The sequence below is a fragment of the Salminus brasiliensis genome, chromosome 20, assembly GCF_030463535.1.
Source record: "Salminus brasiliensis chromosome 20, fSalBra1.hap2, whole genome shotgun sequence".
Classification (NCBI taxonomy): Eukaryota; Metazoa; Chordata; class Actinopteri; order Characiformes; family Bryconidae; genus Salminus; species Salminus brasiliensis.
The window spans coordinates 29,874,964-29,893,468 of NC_132897.1; positions in this window are offsets into that span (position 1 = coordinate 29,874,964).

The window sequence follows — 18,505 nt, forward strand, 5'->3', positions numbered from 1 at the left end:
GGTTGGCCTATAGGCCCCATCGTTCCAGTGATGTTGTTACACAAGTTATCAGCCCCCCTCTACACTGTCCAAGAGTGTGCATTGGAGTGGACCATTGCACCACATTGTGATGTGTGTGGTGCTACAATGAGTGTCAGATCATTGTGTTCCTGGAGTTTTTACATGTCATGTTGAGAATTGTCCATCAACCATTACCTTCAGCAAGCAGTAATTTTACATTTTTGTGTGTTTTTCTTACTTGTTCCCAAAACACCTGATTTAACGAGGCTCAATGACCCATTATGAAGGCCATCCTCAGATGAAGTCTTGTGTTGGAGCAGAGAAAACACAAAAAAGTGCAGGATCCAGCAGCAGGATTAGAAGAACCACTAGTCTGGAGAATTAATGCATGCTACATAAGCTACAAAATATACCAGATTTGGCATAGTAATGAAAGGGCATGTAAGTATATATAAAAACACACTCTGGAAAAAGCTGGCCACAATGTGCATGGTCAGTAGACATTTCAGTGCTGACTGATTCAGGGGCTGCAGTAAACATTGGCAGTGAAAGCCACATTTCACTTTTCATGCTGGAATGTAGCCATCATCCACATATTCTACCAAGTTTACATCTACAGTGTTAAAAAAACACTGCTGGAGACCTGGGTCTGATAATCAGTTTTTGGTGATAATAAAAAGCTTTGTAATTCTTAGGTTAAATTACACTTTGACCCCTCAGTACAGCCAACATGTCAACCACACAGACGAGTACCTTTTTACCTTTAGCAAAAGGTAAAAGCTGGATTGTGTGAACTGTTACAGAGCCCTCCCATTCTCACACCTCCAAAGATAAAACACCCAAACATAGTCAGAATATACATTGACATACAGCAGGCAAACAGGTAACCTAACATGTATAATGTCATACATGCTTTGGGACAATAGTATTTTTAAAGCTAGACTTAAAAGCCTCACTCTCAACCAAGAGAATGTGAGTTAAATAAAACCAGATTTTTTGGCAAAATTTTCATTGCTGATAGCATCTCTATAGACCTCAAGAAAGTAAAGGCAGTTCATCAAAGCCCACCGTATGTAGATGAAATTTAGAAGTCTTCAGAATGGCCAATTATTGTGCAAGGTTAATTAAAGATTTTGCCAACATTACAGCAACTCTTCAAGAGCTGTTAATTGGAAAGGCATGCCATGGCATTGGGGCCCAGACCAGGCAGCTGCCCTCACAAAACCTAAGGGGGAATCATCAATGACACTATCATGTCCTACTTCTACCCCAACTGAGAAACTGCACTGGCAGTAATTGCAAGCCCTGGTGCCATCCTATGTTAGAAAGAGAAACAATTGCAAATGCCAGCTAAACTGACAATGAGACACAGTTTTCACAAACAGAAGGTGAAGCACTCACCATCATACAGAGCTGTGAGTTTTTCCATGTGTATATTTATTTGTCATCTATTCACGCTTGTGACAGATCACAAACCTCTCAGATGCACACAAAGATTCTGTCATGTCCTGAGACATTCATACACACAGTTAAAACGTTCTACTTTTGTCAGCACAAACAGAACAAACAGTGAACGGTGGGTGGCACTATAGCCCTGTTTACCTGACGTTCATTTAGTGAGTGCATTTAAAAAATAGAGAGAGACAGCGTCCATCTAATGTTTTTACAGCGCCTCCTCGGTGTAGAAGATAGAGGTTTTTCTTATTTTTCTTTTCATTTTGGAACCTATAAGCATTTTGTGTTTTTTGTAAAATACATAACATGTATTAAAATATATAACATTACATTTTATGTTTTGAAAAAATACATAACATGGCCTTTTTATTTTAAAGGCAGCCAAAGGAAATGACTGGATAGACTGTGGGAAAAAGAAGAGTTGTAGCAGCTTCACTCACTGTTTTAGATTTTAGATTTTAGCCTTTGTTGAGGCACAAGCTCTTATATTGGATCATTTTTGTTGCGTATTCATATTTTTAAGATTGTGAGCAATATATGTACAATGAACCATGGGTAAAGTCTCAAACCATTATACAGTAAGAGCTTCACCTCTTCAACTAACCTGCTGTACTGCAGGTTGAATATGGATTCAAAAAACTGACTGTGTGGTGGTTAAAGGGGAATGAAAGATAAGACAACCACAAAATGGAAAACGCCATAGCTTTGAGCTGTAAAGATAATGAGGAGCAAGCTGTTTCTTCAAAAGAAATTTCAAGAAGGTAAAGCTGTAAGATGGTAACTCACCTGGAGGTGGATTAGAACCACCAACCTCTTGGGTGGGAGACCAGGATGAACTAAGTGAGCTACCAACTGAGAGGTTGAGAGTGGGTCCCAAGTGCAGAGTTAGTCAGAATCATAGAACAAACTAAATGTAGCTATAGGCAACAATAGAAACTACTAGGACACTCGAAAACGGAGGAAACATGCAATTACAATAAAACTGAAAACGTGTTTTACAGGAGATTTGAACCTTCAACCCTTTGCGTATGAGACCAGAGGAAACACACTGCACAACTGGAGCAGTTGCGTGAAATGTTAAGACCAAAAGGGAAAACTTAGGTTGACCAGCTCTGGTGGCTGGGGGTGGCATAGCAGGTTCCCGGTCACAGTCTGCACCCATACCAAAATCATTACTTGAAAACGAAACTAGGGCTTCAGACGAGTGCTCACATAAAACATGCTTGCATACCAGAAGGATGAGCAGAGAAAAAAAGGAGGACATTTTCTGCTTTATTTCTTAGTCATTGACGTCGAACCTGACGTGAACAGCCTTTAAAGCCATTGTACGCGTTCTAATTGGAAAGCCCAACCTCGTAAAGCGAGGCAAGATTTTGAAACGCACCTGCCATCCCTTGTAGACAGTCTTGAGAAAAGAAAAAATAACATTATTAAAATGTTACAATTAATTGAGAGTGATAACACACGACGAACCAGCAACGTCATCTATTCATCTATCTTTTGGTGAGTTTGCGTCTCACCAACTTAATGGCAATGTCAACGTAATGGCAATGTTACGTGGCGGTAGTTCCAGTACTACAGTATTAAATGTAATTGCAGGTTGACGTTACGTCCTCCGATGGTATTTTAATTACCACTGAGTCGACCATATAATTATAATGGAGTGCATTTTAACATTATTTTTTAATTTAACAAAACAGTACATGTTGACCTGGAAAATGCTGTACTTGTACAATGTTATTTGTTCAGCCTAAATTACTGCCTCAACATTCTTAATACACTTTAAGAAACAGCTGGTTTAAGTAAACAGTTGGGTTGGGGCAGAGAATAGTTGAAACTATAGCACAATGCGTCAAGAAAGATTTCTGTATTCTTTATTAATAAAGATGTGAAAACAACAGACACTTGATAAACCATGTATAGCACACAATTATACACAAAATGTAGGTCTCGATCATCCATTAATTTGAAAAAAGCTTTAGGTTAAAACATTCCCAATACCATTATAACACTTGTCTCATGCATCATATGCATGTAATATACATGTAATACCTTTATGAGATGTGCAGAGTGAATGTGGATGCACCTGAGTTTGTGGATAAAACTAAAAATTCATGATTAGAAACGTCTTTTAACCATTTTAAATGTCTTTTTTGTGGCATTTATGAATTTCTTACTCTAAAAAGGTGTGTTAAACAGCATATTTTGTCTCTAACTAGTCAAATCAGAGACACCACATTTGAGCTTTAATATTTTTGTGACATTTTGAAAAGAAACACTTTGAACAGAAAACAATGACATTTTAACAAATGTCTAATTTATAGCAACATTATTATTTAGCACATTCACCTTAGAAAAATAGCTTTAAAATTATTTTAATGAAACAATGACTAGTGCTTGAAGTCATGTGCAGCTCCACTAAACCAAAGTTATGTAGTATAGTCTACATAACTGAGCATAGGTTTGATTTTGATATTGGTGGACACATAAAAGCAGTCCACAGGGGGCCTGGAAGCTAAGCCTTTTACATTTTTTGTGTCATCTAGAGTTTTTATAGAGTCTTGTTTTCTGTCAGCATGTTCCTGAGACAATAATCACACAGCCAATAGCATAAAGCTTTTCTTTATGATAGAACACATATTTACTAAACAAAATTTTACTTTACCTGTGTCCCTGCCTCTCCACCTGCTTGTCCTCTGTCTGCTAGATGGTGGAGTTGTTTCGGTCACCTGACAAAATAACACATTAATGCATGATAAATAAACAGTGAGCAAAAACATTCATGGCTTTATTGAGTGTTGTTTTTACCATTATTGTTGACAAACAAATAAACACTATACATTTTAACTTGATGTAAAGTAGCTCCTAATGTCCACCTTTCTTTTTTGAATGCCATCCTATCTGAGCAAATTGCCAAACACACATACACACAAATGAATAGGGTTGCTACCAGTTTTGTATTATATCCTTCAGAATCTTTCTTGATTTACAAATAGAATACACTGTATCCTTTTGGTATATGCTATGTTAAATCTACAAGCATCTGGTTTGTCACAGCCACATTGCAATCTGGCATGCTGCTTGGATGCTTGGATGTTGATTTGAAACTACTATGTTCAGTGAGGTTGCCAGGTTTTTCTTCTGTAAAGCTTTCCTGACATAAGATGAAACTCTTTTTAAATAAGCTCTCAAAGGCAAATACATTAATGAAGGAAACACAATGATAAAGCAACCACAGTTTGTGGATAAAACATGCTGTCAATGATTAATGCCTATACAAAGCAACAGATAACACCTCTACCTGCCACTGAGCTACCACACCATGTTGGAGACTGGGGTTCGATTCCCAGTCTGGGTGACTATGCTGTGCTACACCAATAAGAGTCCCTGGGCAAGACTCCCAACACTACAATGGCCCACCTCTGTAATAGGAGTAACCTTGTAGGTTGCTCTGGATAATAGCGTAAGCTAAATGCCATAAATGTAAAAGTAAGACCGCTAGGGAGCCTCTTCCTTTTAGTTTACCAAGTTATGATTTATTGAGTTATGATTAGTTTTACAAACTTTTAAATTAAGTAATAATAATTAACCCATATCTCAATGACAGTTCTCTGCATGTTTATTTTATTTGGGGTTTATTTATGTAAAGTCAGTATTTTGAATGTTCTGGTATTAGAAAGGTCTGTTCTTTGACATTGCAAGGCGATAGTTTGAACACATCACCAATAATTTACCAAAGTAAATTATTTCTAAAGGTCTTATTGATTAAATTCTTGCCAGATTCAATCCACACATGCAAAAAAAATAAACCATAAATAAAGTCATGTGTAATAATGAGAAATGATACAGGGAAAAAGTATTGAACACGCTTACTGAAATACTTGGTACAAAAGGCAAGGACGCCTTTTGTGTGGAGAAACTAGTCGCATGCCTTGCTCAAGTATGTTTTTGGCCCATTCTTCCACACAAACACTCTTCAAATCCTGAAGGTTTTATGGGATCCATTGGATTTAGGTCAGATGATTGGCTGGGCCTTACAAGCTGCTTTATTTTCTATCTCTGAAACCAAGAGAAAGTCCTTAGTATAATCACACAAATATACCCACTTGTGTAGGCCATCATAAACATTTTATTTTTGTGCAAAATATATATAAAAGGCAGAATAGCAATTTCTGGAGTTTTCATTCACATTACATACACAAGGAGCACTGAGACAACACTTCCTCTACAAACTGACCAATTTGTAACTCTGATCATGTTGTCAATGAAATGTCATGTTTCTGTAGTGTGCTTGATCTAAACATGTTTTAAAATTGAAAATGTCATTTCTGAGAGTGGGTAAGCTTTTCCCAACACATCCCAACACAAAAGGGTTGCTACCAGTTCTGTATTATATCCTTCTGAATCTTTCTTCATTTACAAATAGAATACAACTGTATCCTTTTGGTATATGATATGTTAAATCTAAAAGCATCTGGATTGTCAAGGTGAAAGGATAGAGCCACGTTGCTGTGTGCAGAAATGCATTTTTCTGTGTGGTAGAAGCCTCAACTACCTGAAACACTATAATTACACAAATAGATTAACTTGTTAAATACATCATATTATTTAGTTTTTTTTTATTTAGTTAAATTAAAATTCATTTCTAAGAGTGAGGGGATTTCAGAAGAAAACACTGCTCTATATTCTTGATAGTCAGTTGAAGTTGCAGTGTCTGGAAATGCTTTTTCTGTGTGGAAAAAGAATCAAAACTACTCTAGCTGAACAAATGAGCCCAATTGTTTACATTGTTTACAATTGTTGACATTTTAAATGCAGTTCTCTGGTTCAAAATGCTTTTTCAAGGACAGGGGAGTAATTTCTGAGACTTTCGGAGGTTTTCACAACTTTACAGCACAAATGTGCCAAATTGTTGAAGATTTAAAAGAAAAACATTTTAAGTGCAGTTCTCTGGTTCAAAAGGCTTTTTCCTAGAGTTTGTGAGGTTTTGACTTCACAGTTCTATTCCAGGCATCTGGAAACGCTTTTGCCATGTGGAATAAGCATCAGAACGACTATTTTATGTATAACTGCACAAATGAGCCCATTTGTTTAATATATAAAAGAAAAACATTTTAAGTTTAGTTCGCTGGTTCAAAAGGCTTTTTCCTAGCCACGGGAGTAATTTCTGAGAGTTTGTGAGGTTTTCACCTCACAGTTCTATTCCAGGCATCTGGAAACGCTTTTGCCATGTGGAATAAGCATCAGAACGACTATTTTGCGTATAACTGCACAAATGAGCCCATTTGTTTAATATATAAAAGAAAATCATTTTAAGTACAGTTCTCTGGTTCAGAACGCTTTTTCAACGCAACGGGAGTCATTTCTGAGAGTTTGTGAGATTTTCACCTCACAGTTCTTTTCCAGGCATTTGAAAGCTACTGTGACTCTTTTGCCGTGTTCTGAAACGCCTTTTAACTGTGAGAGAAGAACCAGAACATGTTATGCCCAATCTACTCACATTACATCTCTGACTTTGTTTATAATGGATAGTGATTTTAGTGCACTCCATTGTGTGTTAACATGCTTTAAATTTCTTTTCTAACAGTGAAGGAATTATCAGAAGAAAATTCTGCTCCATATTCTTAATCGGCAGTTTAATGAAGTTGCAGTGCCTGGAAACGCTTTTCCCATGTGGAATAAACATCAAAACGACTCTTTTGCGTATAACTGAACAAATGAGCCCAATTGTTTAATATATAAAAGAAAAACATTTTAAGTGAAGTTCTCTGGCTCAGAATGCTTTTTCAAGGCAACGGGAGTTATTTCTGAGAGTTTGTGAGGTTTTCACCTCACAGTTCTATTCCAGACAATCTACTCACATTATATCTCTGACTTTATTTATGATGGATAGTGATTTTAATGCACTCCAATACATGTTAACACGCTTTAAATTTCTTCATATTCTTAATCATCAGTTTAATGAAGTTGCAGTGCCTAGAAACGCTTTTCCGTGTGGAATAAGCATCAAAATGACTCTACTGCGTATAACTGCACAAATGAGCCCAATTGTTTAATATATTAAAAAAAAACATTTTAAGTGCAGTTCTGTGGTTCAGAACGCTTTTGCAAGGCAACGGGAGTAATTTCTGAGAGTTTGTGAGGTTTTCACCTCACAGTTCTATTCCAGGCATCTGGAAACGCTTTTGCCATGTGGAATAAGCATCAAAACCACTCTACTGCGTATAACTGCACAAATGAGCCCAATTGTTTAATATATAAAAGAAAAACATTTTAAGTCCAGTTCTCTGGCTCAGAACGCTTTTTCAAGGCAACGGGAGTTATTTCTGAGAGTTTGTGAGGTTTTCACCTCACAGTTCTATTCCAGGCAATCTACTTACATTATATCTCTGACTTTATTTATTATTTATGATGGATAGTGATTTTAGTGGACTCCAATATATGTTAACACGCTTTAAATTTCTTTTCTAACAGTGAGGGGATTATCAGAAGAAAATACTGCTCCATATTCTTAATTGTCAGTTAAATGAAGTTGCAGTGCCTAGAAACGCTTTTCCCGAGTGAAATAAGCATCAAAACGACTCTACTGCGTATAACTTCACAAATAAGCCCATTTGTTTCATATAGAAAAGAAAAACAATTTAAGTGCAGTTCTCTGGTTCAGAACGCTTTTTCAAGGCAACAGGAGTAATTTCTGAGAGTTTGTGAAGTTTTCACCTCACAGTTCTATTCCAGGCATTTGAAAGCTGCTGTGACTCTTTTGCCATGTTCTGAAACGCCTTTTAACTGTGAGAGAAGTACCAGGAGAACATGTTTTGCCCAATCTACTCACATTATATCTCTGACTTTATTTATGATGGATAGTGATTTTAGTGCACTCCAATATATGTTAACAGGCTTTAAATTTCTTTTCTAATAGTGAGGGGATTATCAGAAGAAAATACTGCTCCATATTCTTAATTGTCAGTTTAATGAAGTTGCAGTGCCTAGAAACGCTTTTCCCATCTGAAATAAGCATCAAAACGACTCTACTGCAAATAACTGCACAAATGAGCCCAATTGTTTAATACATTAAAGAAAAACATTTTAAGTGCAGTTCTCTGGTTCAGAACGCTTTTTCAAGGCAACAGGAGTAATTTCTGAGAGTTTGTGAAGTTTTCACCTCACAGTTCTATTCCAGGCATTTGAAAGCTGCTGTGACTCTTTTGCCGTGTTCTGATACGCCTTTTAACTGTGAGAGAAGTACCAGGAGAACATGTTTTGCCCAATCTACTCACATTATATCTCTGACTTTATTTATGATGGATAGTGATTTTAGGGCACTCCAATATATGTTAACAGGCTTTAAATTTCTTTTCTAATAGTGAGGGGATTATCAGAAGAAAATACTGCTCCATATTCTTAATTGTCAGTTTAATGAAGTTGCAGTGCCTAGAAACGCTTTTCCCGTGTGAAATAAGCATCAAAACGACTCTACTGCAAATAACTGCACAAATGAGCCCAATTGTTTAATACATTAAAGAAAAACATTTTAAGTGCAGTTTTCTGGTTCAGAACGCATTTTCAAGGCAACGGGACTCATTTCTGAGAGTTTGTGAGGTTTTCACCTCACAGTTCTATTCCAGGCATTTGAAAGCTGCTGTGACTCTTTTGCCGTGTTCTGATATGCCTTTTAACTGTGAGAGAAGTATCAGGAGAACATGTTTTGCCCAATCTACTCACATTATATCTCTGACTTTATTTATGATGCATAGTGACTTTAGTGCACTCCAATATAAGTTCACAGGCTTTAAATTTCTTTTCTAATAGTGAGGGGATTATCAGAAGAAAATACTGCTCCATATTCTTAATTGTCAGTTAAATGAAGTTGCAGTGCCTAGAAACGCTTTTCCCGAGTGAAATAAGCATCAAAACGACTCTACTGCAAATAACTGCACAAATGAGCCCAATTGTTTAATACATTAAAGAAAAACATTTTAGGTGCAGTTCTCTGGTTCAGAACGCTTTTTCAAGGCAAAAGGAGTAATTTCTGAGAGTTTGTGAGGTTTTCACTTCACAGTTGTATTCCAGGCATTTGAAAGCTGCTGTGACTCTTTTGCCGTGTTCTGATACGCCTTTTAACTGTGAGAGAAGTATCAGGAGAACATGTTTTGCCCAATCTACTCACATTATATCTCTGACTTTATTTATGATGGATAGTGATTTTAGGGCACTCCAATATATGTTAACAGGCTTTAAATTTCTTTTCTAATAGTGAGGGGATTATCAGAAGAAAATACTGCTCCATATTCTTAATTGTCAGTTTAATGAAGTTGCAGTGCCTAGAAACGCTTTTCCCGTGTGAAATAAGCATCAAAACGACTCTACTGCAAATAACTGCACAAATGAGCCCAATTGTTTAATACATTAAAGAAAAACATTTTAAGTGCAGTTTTCTGGTTCAGAACGCATTTTCAAGGCAACGGGAGTCATTTCTGAGAGTTTGTGAGGTTTTCACCTCACAGTTCTATTCCAGGCATTTGAAAGCTGCTGTGACTCTTTTGCCGTGTTCTGAAACGCCTTTTGAAGTGACAGGAGGACGTTTTCTGTACAGTGTACTCAGACTATTCCCCTGAATTTATTTATAATGGAAATTGATTTTACGGGATTCCAATACATGTTAACACTCTTTAAATTTCTTCATATTCTTAATCGTCAGTTTAATGAAGTTGCAGTGCCTAGAAACGCTTTTCCCGAGTGAAATAAGCATCAAAACGACTCTACTGCGTATAACTGCACAAATAAGCCCATTTGTTTAATATAGAAAAGAAAAACAATTTAAGTGCAGTTCTCTGGTTCAGAACGCTTTTTCAAGGCAACAGGAGTAATTTCTGAGAGTTTGTGAAGTTTTCACCTCACAGTTCTATTCCAGGCATTTGAAAGCTGCTGTGACTCTTTTGCCATGTTCTGAAACGCCTTTTAACTGTAAGAGAAGTACCAGGAGAACATGTTTTGCCCAATCTACTCACATTATATCTCTGACTTTATTTATGATGGATAGTGATTTTAGTGCACTCCAATATATGTTAACAGGCTTTAAATTTCTTTTCTAATAGTGAGGGGATTATCAGAAGAAAATACTGCTCCATATTCTTAATTGTCAGTTTAATGAAGTTGCAGTGCCTAGAAACGCTTTTCCCGTCTGAAATAAGCATCAAAACGACTCTACTGCAAATAACTGCACAAATAAGCCCAATTGTTTAATACATTAAAGAAAAACATTTTAAGTGCAGTTTTCTGGTTCAGAACGCATTTTCAAGGCAACAGGAGTAATTTCTGAGAGTTTGTGAAGTTTTCACCTCACAGTTCTATTCCAGGCATTTGAAAGCTGCTGTGACTCTTTTGCCGTGTCCTGAAACGCCTTTTGAAGTGACAGGAGGACGTTTTCTGTACAGTGTACTCAGACTATTCCCCTGAATTTATTTATAATGGAACTTGATTTTACGGGATTCCAATACATGTTAACACTCTTTAAATTTCTTCATATTCTTAATCGTCAGTTTAATGAAGTTGCAGTGCCTAGAAACGCTTTTCCCGAGTGAAATAAGCATCAAAACGACTCTACTGCGTATAACTGCACAAATAAGCCCATTTGTTTCATATAGAAAAGAAAAACAATTTAAGTGCAGTTCTCTGGTTCAGAACGCTTTTTCAAGGCAACAGGAGTAATTTCTGAGAGTTTGTGAGGTTTTCACCTCACAGTTCTATTCCAGGCATTTGAAAGCTACTATGACTCTTTTGTCGTGTTCTGATACGCCTTTTAACTGTGAGAGAAGTACCAGGAGAACATGTTTTGCCCAATCTACTCACATTATATCTCTGACTTTATTTATGATGGATAGTGATTTTAGGGCACTCCAATATATGTTAACAGGCTTTAAATTTCTTTTCTAATAGTGAGGGGATTATCAGAAGAAAATACTGCTCCATATTCTTAATTGTCAGTTTAATGAAGTTGCAGTGCCTAGAAACGCTTTTCCCGTCTGAAATAAGCATCAAAACGACTCTACTGCAAATAACTGCACAAATGAGCCCAATTGTTTAATACATTAAAGAAAAACATTTTAAGTGCAGTTTTCTGGTTCAGAACGCATTTTCAAGGCAACGGGAGTCATTTCTGAGAGTTTGTGAGGTTTTCACTTCACAGTTGTATTCCAGGCATTTGAAAGCTGCTGTGACTCTTTTTCCGTGTTCTGATACGCCTTTTAACTGTGAGAGAAGTACCAGGAGAACATGTTTTGCCCAATCTACTCACATTATATCTCTGACTTTATTTATGATGGATAGTGATTTTAGGGCACTCCAATATATGTTAACAGGCTTTAAATTTCTTTTCTAATAGTGAGGGGATTATCAGAAGAAAATACTGCTCCATATTCTTAATTGTCAGTTTAATGAAGTTGCAGTGCCTAGAAACGCTTTTCCCGTGTGAAATAAGCATCAAAACGACTCTACTGCAAATAACTGCACAAATGAGCCCAATTGTTTAATACATTAAAGAAAAACATTTTAAGTGCAGTTTTCTGGTTCAGAACGCATTTTCAAGGCAACGGGAGTCATTTCTGAGAGTTTGTGAGGTTTTCACCTCACAGTTCTATTCCAGGCATTTGAAAGCTGCTGTGACTCTTTTGCCGTGTTCTGAAACGCCTTTTGAAGTGACAGGAGGACGTTTTCTGTACAGTGTACTCAGACTATTCCCCTGAATTTATTTATAATGGAACTTGATTTTACGGGATTCCAATACATGTTAACACTCTTTAAATTTCTTCATATTCTTAATCGTCAGTTTAATGAAGTTGCAGTGCCTAGAAACGCTTTTCCCGAGTGAAATAAGCATCAAAACGACTCTACTGCGTATAACTTCACAAATAAGCCCATTTGTTTAATATAGAAAAGAAAAACAATTTAAGTGCAGTTCTCTGGTTCAGAACGCTTTTTCAAGGCAACAGGAGTAATTTCTGAGAGTTTGTGAAGTTTTCACCTCACAGTTCTATTCCAGGCATTTGAAAGCTGCTGTGACTCTTTTGCCGTGTTCTGATACGCCTTTTAACTGTGAGAGAAGTACCAGGAGAACATGTTTTGCCCAATCTACTCACATTATATCTCTGACTTTATTTATGATGGATAGTGATTTTAGGGCACTCCAATATATGTTAACAGGCTTTAAATTTCTTTTCTAATAGTGAGGGGATTATCAGAAGAAAATACTGCTCCATATTCTTAATTGTCAGTTTAATGAAGTTGCAGTGCCTAGAAACGCTTTTCCCGTGTGAAATAAGCATCAAAACGACTCTACTGCAAATAACTGCACAAATGAGCCCAATTGTTTAATACATTAAAGAAAAACATTTTAAGTGCAGTTTTCTGGTTCAGAACGCATTTTCAAGGCAACGGGACTCATTTCTGAGAGTTTGTGAGGTTTTCACCTCACAGTTCTATTCCAGGCATTTGAAAGCTGCTGTGACTCTTTTGCCGTGTTCTGATATGCCTTTTAACTGTGAGAGAAGTATCAGGAGAACATGTTTTGCCCAATCTACTCACATTATATCTCTGACTTTATTTATGATGCATAGTGACTTTAGTGCACTCCAATATAAGTTCACAGGCTTTAAATTTCTTTTCTAATAGTGAGGGGATTATCAGAAGAAAATACTGCTCCATATTCTTAATTGTCAGTTAAATGAAGTTGCAGTGCCTAGAAACGCTTTTCCCGAGTGAAATAAGCATCAAAACGACTCTACTGCAAATAACTGCACAAATGAGCCCAATTGTTTAATACATTAAAGAAAAACATTTTAGGTGCAGTTCTCTGGTTCAGAACGCTTTTTCAAGGCAAAAGGAGTAATTTCTGAGAGTTTGTGAGGTTTTCACTTCACAGTTGTATTCCAGGCATTTGAAAGCTGCTGTGACTCTTTTGCCGTGTTCTGATACGCCTTTTAACTGTGAGAGAAGTATCAGGAGAACATGTTTTGCCCAATCTACTCACATTATATCTCTGACTTTATTTATGATGGATAGTGATTTTAGGGCACTCCAATATATGTTAACAGGCTTTAAATTTCTTTTCTAATAGTGAGGGGATTATCAGAAGAAAATACTGCTCCATATTCTTAATTGTCAGTTTAATGAAGTTGCAGTGCCTAGAAACGCTTTTCCCGTGTGAAATAAGCATCAAAACGACTCTACTGCAAATAACTGCACAAATGAGCCCAATTGTTTAATACATTAAAGAAAAACATTTTAAGTGCAGTTTTCTGGTTCAGAACGCATTTTCAAGGCAACGGGAGTCATTTCTGAGAGTTTGTGAGGTTTTCACCTCACAGTTCTATTCCAGGCATTTGAAAGCTGCTGTGACTCTTTTGCCGTGTTCTGAAACGCCTTTTGAAGTGACAGGAGGACGTTTTCTGTACAGTGTACTCAGACTATTCCCCTGAATTTATTTATAATGGAACTTGATTTTACGGGATTCCAATACATGTTAACACTCTTTAAATTTCTTCATATTCTTAATCGTCAGTTTAATGAAGTTGCAGTGCCTAGAAACGCTTTTCCCGAGTGAAATAAGCATCAAAACGACTCTACTGCGTATAACTGCACAAATAAGCCCATTTGTTTCATATAGAAAAGAAAAACAATTTAAGTGCAGTTCTCTGGTTCAGAACGCTTTTTCAAGGCAACAGGAGTAATTTCTGAGAGTTTGTGAAGTTTTCACCTCACAGTTCTATTCCAGGCATTTGAAAGCTGCTGTGACTCTTTTGCCATGTTCTGAAACGCCTTTTAACTGTAAGAGAAGTACCAGGAGAACATGTTTTGCCCAATCTACTCACATTATATCTCTGACTTTATTTATGATGGATAGTGATTTTAGTGCACTCCAATATATGTTAACAGGCTTTAAATTTCTTTTCTAATAGTGAGGGGATTATCAGAAGAAAATACTGTTCCATATTCTTAATTGTCAGTTTAATGAAGTTGCAGTGCCTAGAAACGCTTTTCCCGTCTGAAATAAGCATCAAAACGACTCTACTGCAAATAACTGCACAAATGAGCCCAATTGTTTAATACATTAAAGAAAAACATTTTAAGTGCAGTTTTCTGGTTCAGAACGCATTTTCAAGGCAACGGGAGTCATTTCTGAGAGTTTGTGAGGTTTTCACCTCACAGTTCTATTCCAGGCATTTGAAAGCTGCTGTGACTCTTTTGCCGTGTCCTGAAACGCCTTTTGAAGTGACAGGAGGACGTTTTCTGTACAGTGTACTCAGACTATTCCCCTGAATTTATTTATAATGGAACTTGATTTTACGGGATTCCAATACATGTTAACACTCTTTAAATTTCTTCATATTCTTAATCGTCAGTTTAATGAAGTTGCAGTGCCTAGAAACGCTTTTCCCGAGTGAAATAAGCATCAAAACGACTCTACTGCGTATAACTGCACAAATAAGCCCATTTGTTTCATATAGAAAAGAAAAACAATTTAAGTGCAGTTCTCTGGTTCAGAACGCTTTTTCAAGGCAACAGGAGTAATTTTTGAGAGTTTGTGAGGTTTTCACCTCACAGTTCTATTCCAGGCATTTGAAAGCTACTATGACTCTTTTGTCGTGTTCTGATACGCCTTTTAACTGTGAGAGAAGTACCAGGAGAACATGTTTTGCCCAATCTACTCACATTATATCTCTGACTTTATTTATGATGGATAGTGATTTTAGGGCACTCCAATATATGTTAACAGGCTTTAAATTTCTTTTCTAATAGTGAGGGGATTATCAGAAGAAAATACTGCTCCATATTCTTAATTGTCAGTTTAATGAAGTTGCAGTGCCTAGAAACGCTTTTCCCGTGTGAAATAAGCATCAAAACGACTCTACTGCAAATAACTGCACAAATGAGCCCAATTGTTTAATACATTAAAGAAAAACATTTTAAGTGCAGTTTTCTGGTTCAGAACGCATTTTCAAGGCAACGGGACTCATTTCTGAGAGTTTGTGAGGTTTTCACCTCACAGTTCTATTCCAGGCATTTGAAAGCTGCTGTGACTCTTTTGCCGTGTTCTGATATGCCTTTTAACTGTGAGAGAAGTATCAGGAGAACATGTTTTGCCCAATCTACTCACATTATATCTCTGACTTTATTTATGATGCATAGTGACTTTAGTGCACTCCAATATAAGTTCACAGGCTTTAAATTTCTTTTCTAATAGTGAGGGGATTATCAGAAGAAAATACTGCTCCATATTCTTAATTGTCAGTTAAATGAAGTTGCAGTGCCTAGAAACGCTTTTCCCGAGTGAAATAAGCATCAAAACGACTCTACTGCAAATAACTGCACAAATGAGCCCAATTGTTTAATACATTAAAGAAAAACATTTTAGGTGCAGTTCTCTGGTTCAGAACGCTTTTTCAAGGCAAAAGGAGTAATTTCTGAGAGTTTGTGAGGTTTTCACTTCACAGTTGTATTCCAGGCATTTGAAAGCTGCTGTGACTCTTTTGCCGTGTTCTGATACGCCTTTTAACTGTGAGAGAAGTATCAGGAGAACATGTTTTGCCCAATCTACTCACATTATATCTCTGACTTTATTTATGATGGATAGTGATTTTAGGGCACTCCAATATATGTTAACAGGCTTTAAATTTCTTTTCTAATAGTGAGGGGATTATCAGAAGAAAATACTGCTCCATATTCTTAATTGTCAGTTTAATGAAGTTGCAGTGCCTAGAAACGCTTTTCCCGTGTGAAATAAGCATCAAAACGACTCTACTGCAAATAACTGCACAAATGAGCCCAATTGTTTAATACATTAAAGAAAAACATTTTAAGTGCAGTTTTCTGGTTCAGAACGCATTTTCAAGGCAACGGGAGTCATTTCTGAGAGTTTGTGAGGTTTTCACCTCACAGTTCTATTCCAGGCATTTGAAAGCTGCTGTGACTCTTTTGCCGTGTTCTGAAACGCCTTTTGAAGTGACAGGAGGACGTTTTCTGTACAGTGTACTCAGACTATTCCCCTGAATTTATTTATAATGGAACTTGATTTTACGGGATTCCAATACATGTTAACACTCTTTAAATTTCTTCATATTCTTAATCGTCAGTTTAATGAAGTTGCAGTGCCTAGAAACGCTTTTCCCGAGTGAAATAAGCATCAAAACGACTCTACTGCGTATAACTGCACAAATAAGCCCATTTGTTTCATATAGAAAAGAAAAACAATTTAAGTGCAGTTCTCTGGTTCAGAACGCTTTTTCAAGGCAACAGGAGTAATTTCTGAGAGTTTGTGAAGTTTTCACCTCACAGTTCTATTCCAGGCATTTGAAAGCTGCTGTGACTCTTTTGCCATGTTCTGAAACGCCTTTTAACTGTAAGAGAAGTACCAGGAGAACATGTTTTGCCCAATCTACTCACATTATATCTCTGACTTTATTTATGATGGATAGTGATTTTAGTGCACTCCAATATATGTTAACAGGCTTTAAATTTCTTTTCTAATAGTGAGGGGATTATCAGAAGAAAATACTGTTCCATATTCTTAATTGTCAGTTTAATGAAGTTGCAGTGCCTAGAAACGCTTTTCCCGTCTGAAATAAGCATCAAAACGACTCTACTGCAAATAACTGCACAAATGAGCCCAATTGTTTAATACATTAAAGAAAAACATTTTAAGTGCAGTTTTCTGGTTCAGAACGCATTTTCAAGGCAACGGGAGTCATTTCTGAGAGTTTGTGAGGTTTTCACCTCACAGTTCTATTCCAGGCATTTGAAAGCTGCTGTGACTCTTTTGCCGTGTCCTGAAACGCCTTTTGAAGTGACAGGAGGACGTTTTCTGTACAGTGTACTCAGACTATTCCCCTGAATTTATTTATAATGGAACTTGATTTTACGGGATTCCAATACATGTTAACACTCTTTAAATTTCTTCATATTCTTAATCGTCAGTTTAATGAAGTTGCAGTGCCTAGAAACGCTTTTCCCGAGTGAAATAAGCATCAAAACGACTCTACTGCGTATAACTGCACAAATAAGCCCATTTGTTTCATATAGAAAAGAAAAACAATTTAAGTGCAGTTCTCTGGTTCAGAACGCTTTTTCAAGGCAACAGGAGTAATTTTTGAGAGTTTGTGAGGTTTTCACCTCACAGTTCTATTCCAGGCATTTGAAAGCTACTATGACTCTTTTGTCGTGTTCTGATACGCCTTTTAACTGTGAGAGAAGTACCAGGAGAACATGTTTTGCCCAATCTACTCACATTATATCTCTGACTTTATTTATGATGGATAGTGATTTTAGGGCACTCCAATATATGTTAACAGGCTTTAAATTTCTTTTCTAATAGTGAGGGGATTATCAGAAGAAAATACTGCTCCATATTCTTAATTGTCAGTTTAATGAAGTTGCAGTGCCTAGAAACGCTTTTCCCGTCTGAAATAAGCATCAAAACGACTCTACTGCAAATAACTGCACAAATGAGCCCAATTGTTTAATACATTAAAGAAAAACATTTTAAGTGCAGTTTTCTGGTTCAGAACGCATTTTCAAGGCAACGGGAGTCATTTCTGAGAGTTTGTGAGGTTTTCACTTCACAGTTGTATTCCAGGCATTTGAAAGCTGCTGTGACTCTTTTTCCGTGTTCTGATACGCCTTTTAACTGTGAGAGAAGTACCAGGAGAACATGTTTTGCCCAATCTACTCACATTATATCTCTGACTTTATTTATGATGGATAGTGATTTTAGGGCACTCCAATATATGTTAACAGGCTTTAAATTTCTTTTCTAATAGTGAGGGGATTATCAGAAGAAAATACTGCTCCATATTCTTAATTGTCAGTTTAATGAAGTTGCAGTGCCTAGAAACGCTTTTCCCGTCTGAAATAAGCATCAAAACGACTCTACTGCAAATAACTGCACAAATGAGCCCAATTGTTTAATACATTAAAGAAAAACATTTTAAGTGCAGTTTTCTGGTTCAGAACGCATTTTCAAGGCAACGGGAGTCATTTCTGAGAGTTTGTGAGGTTT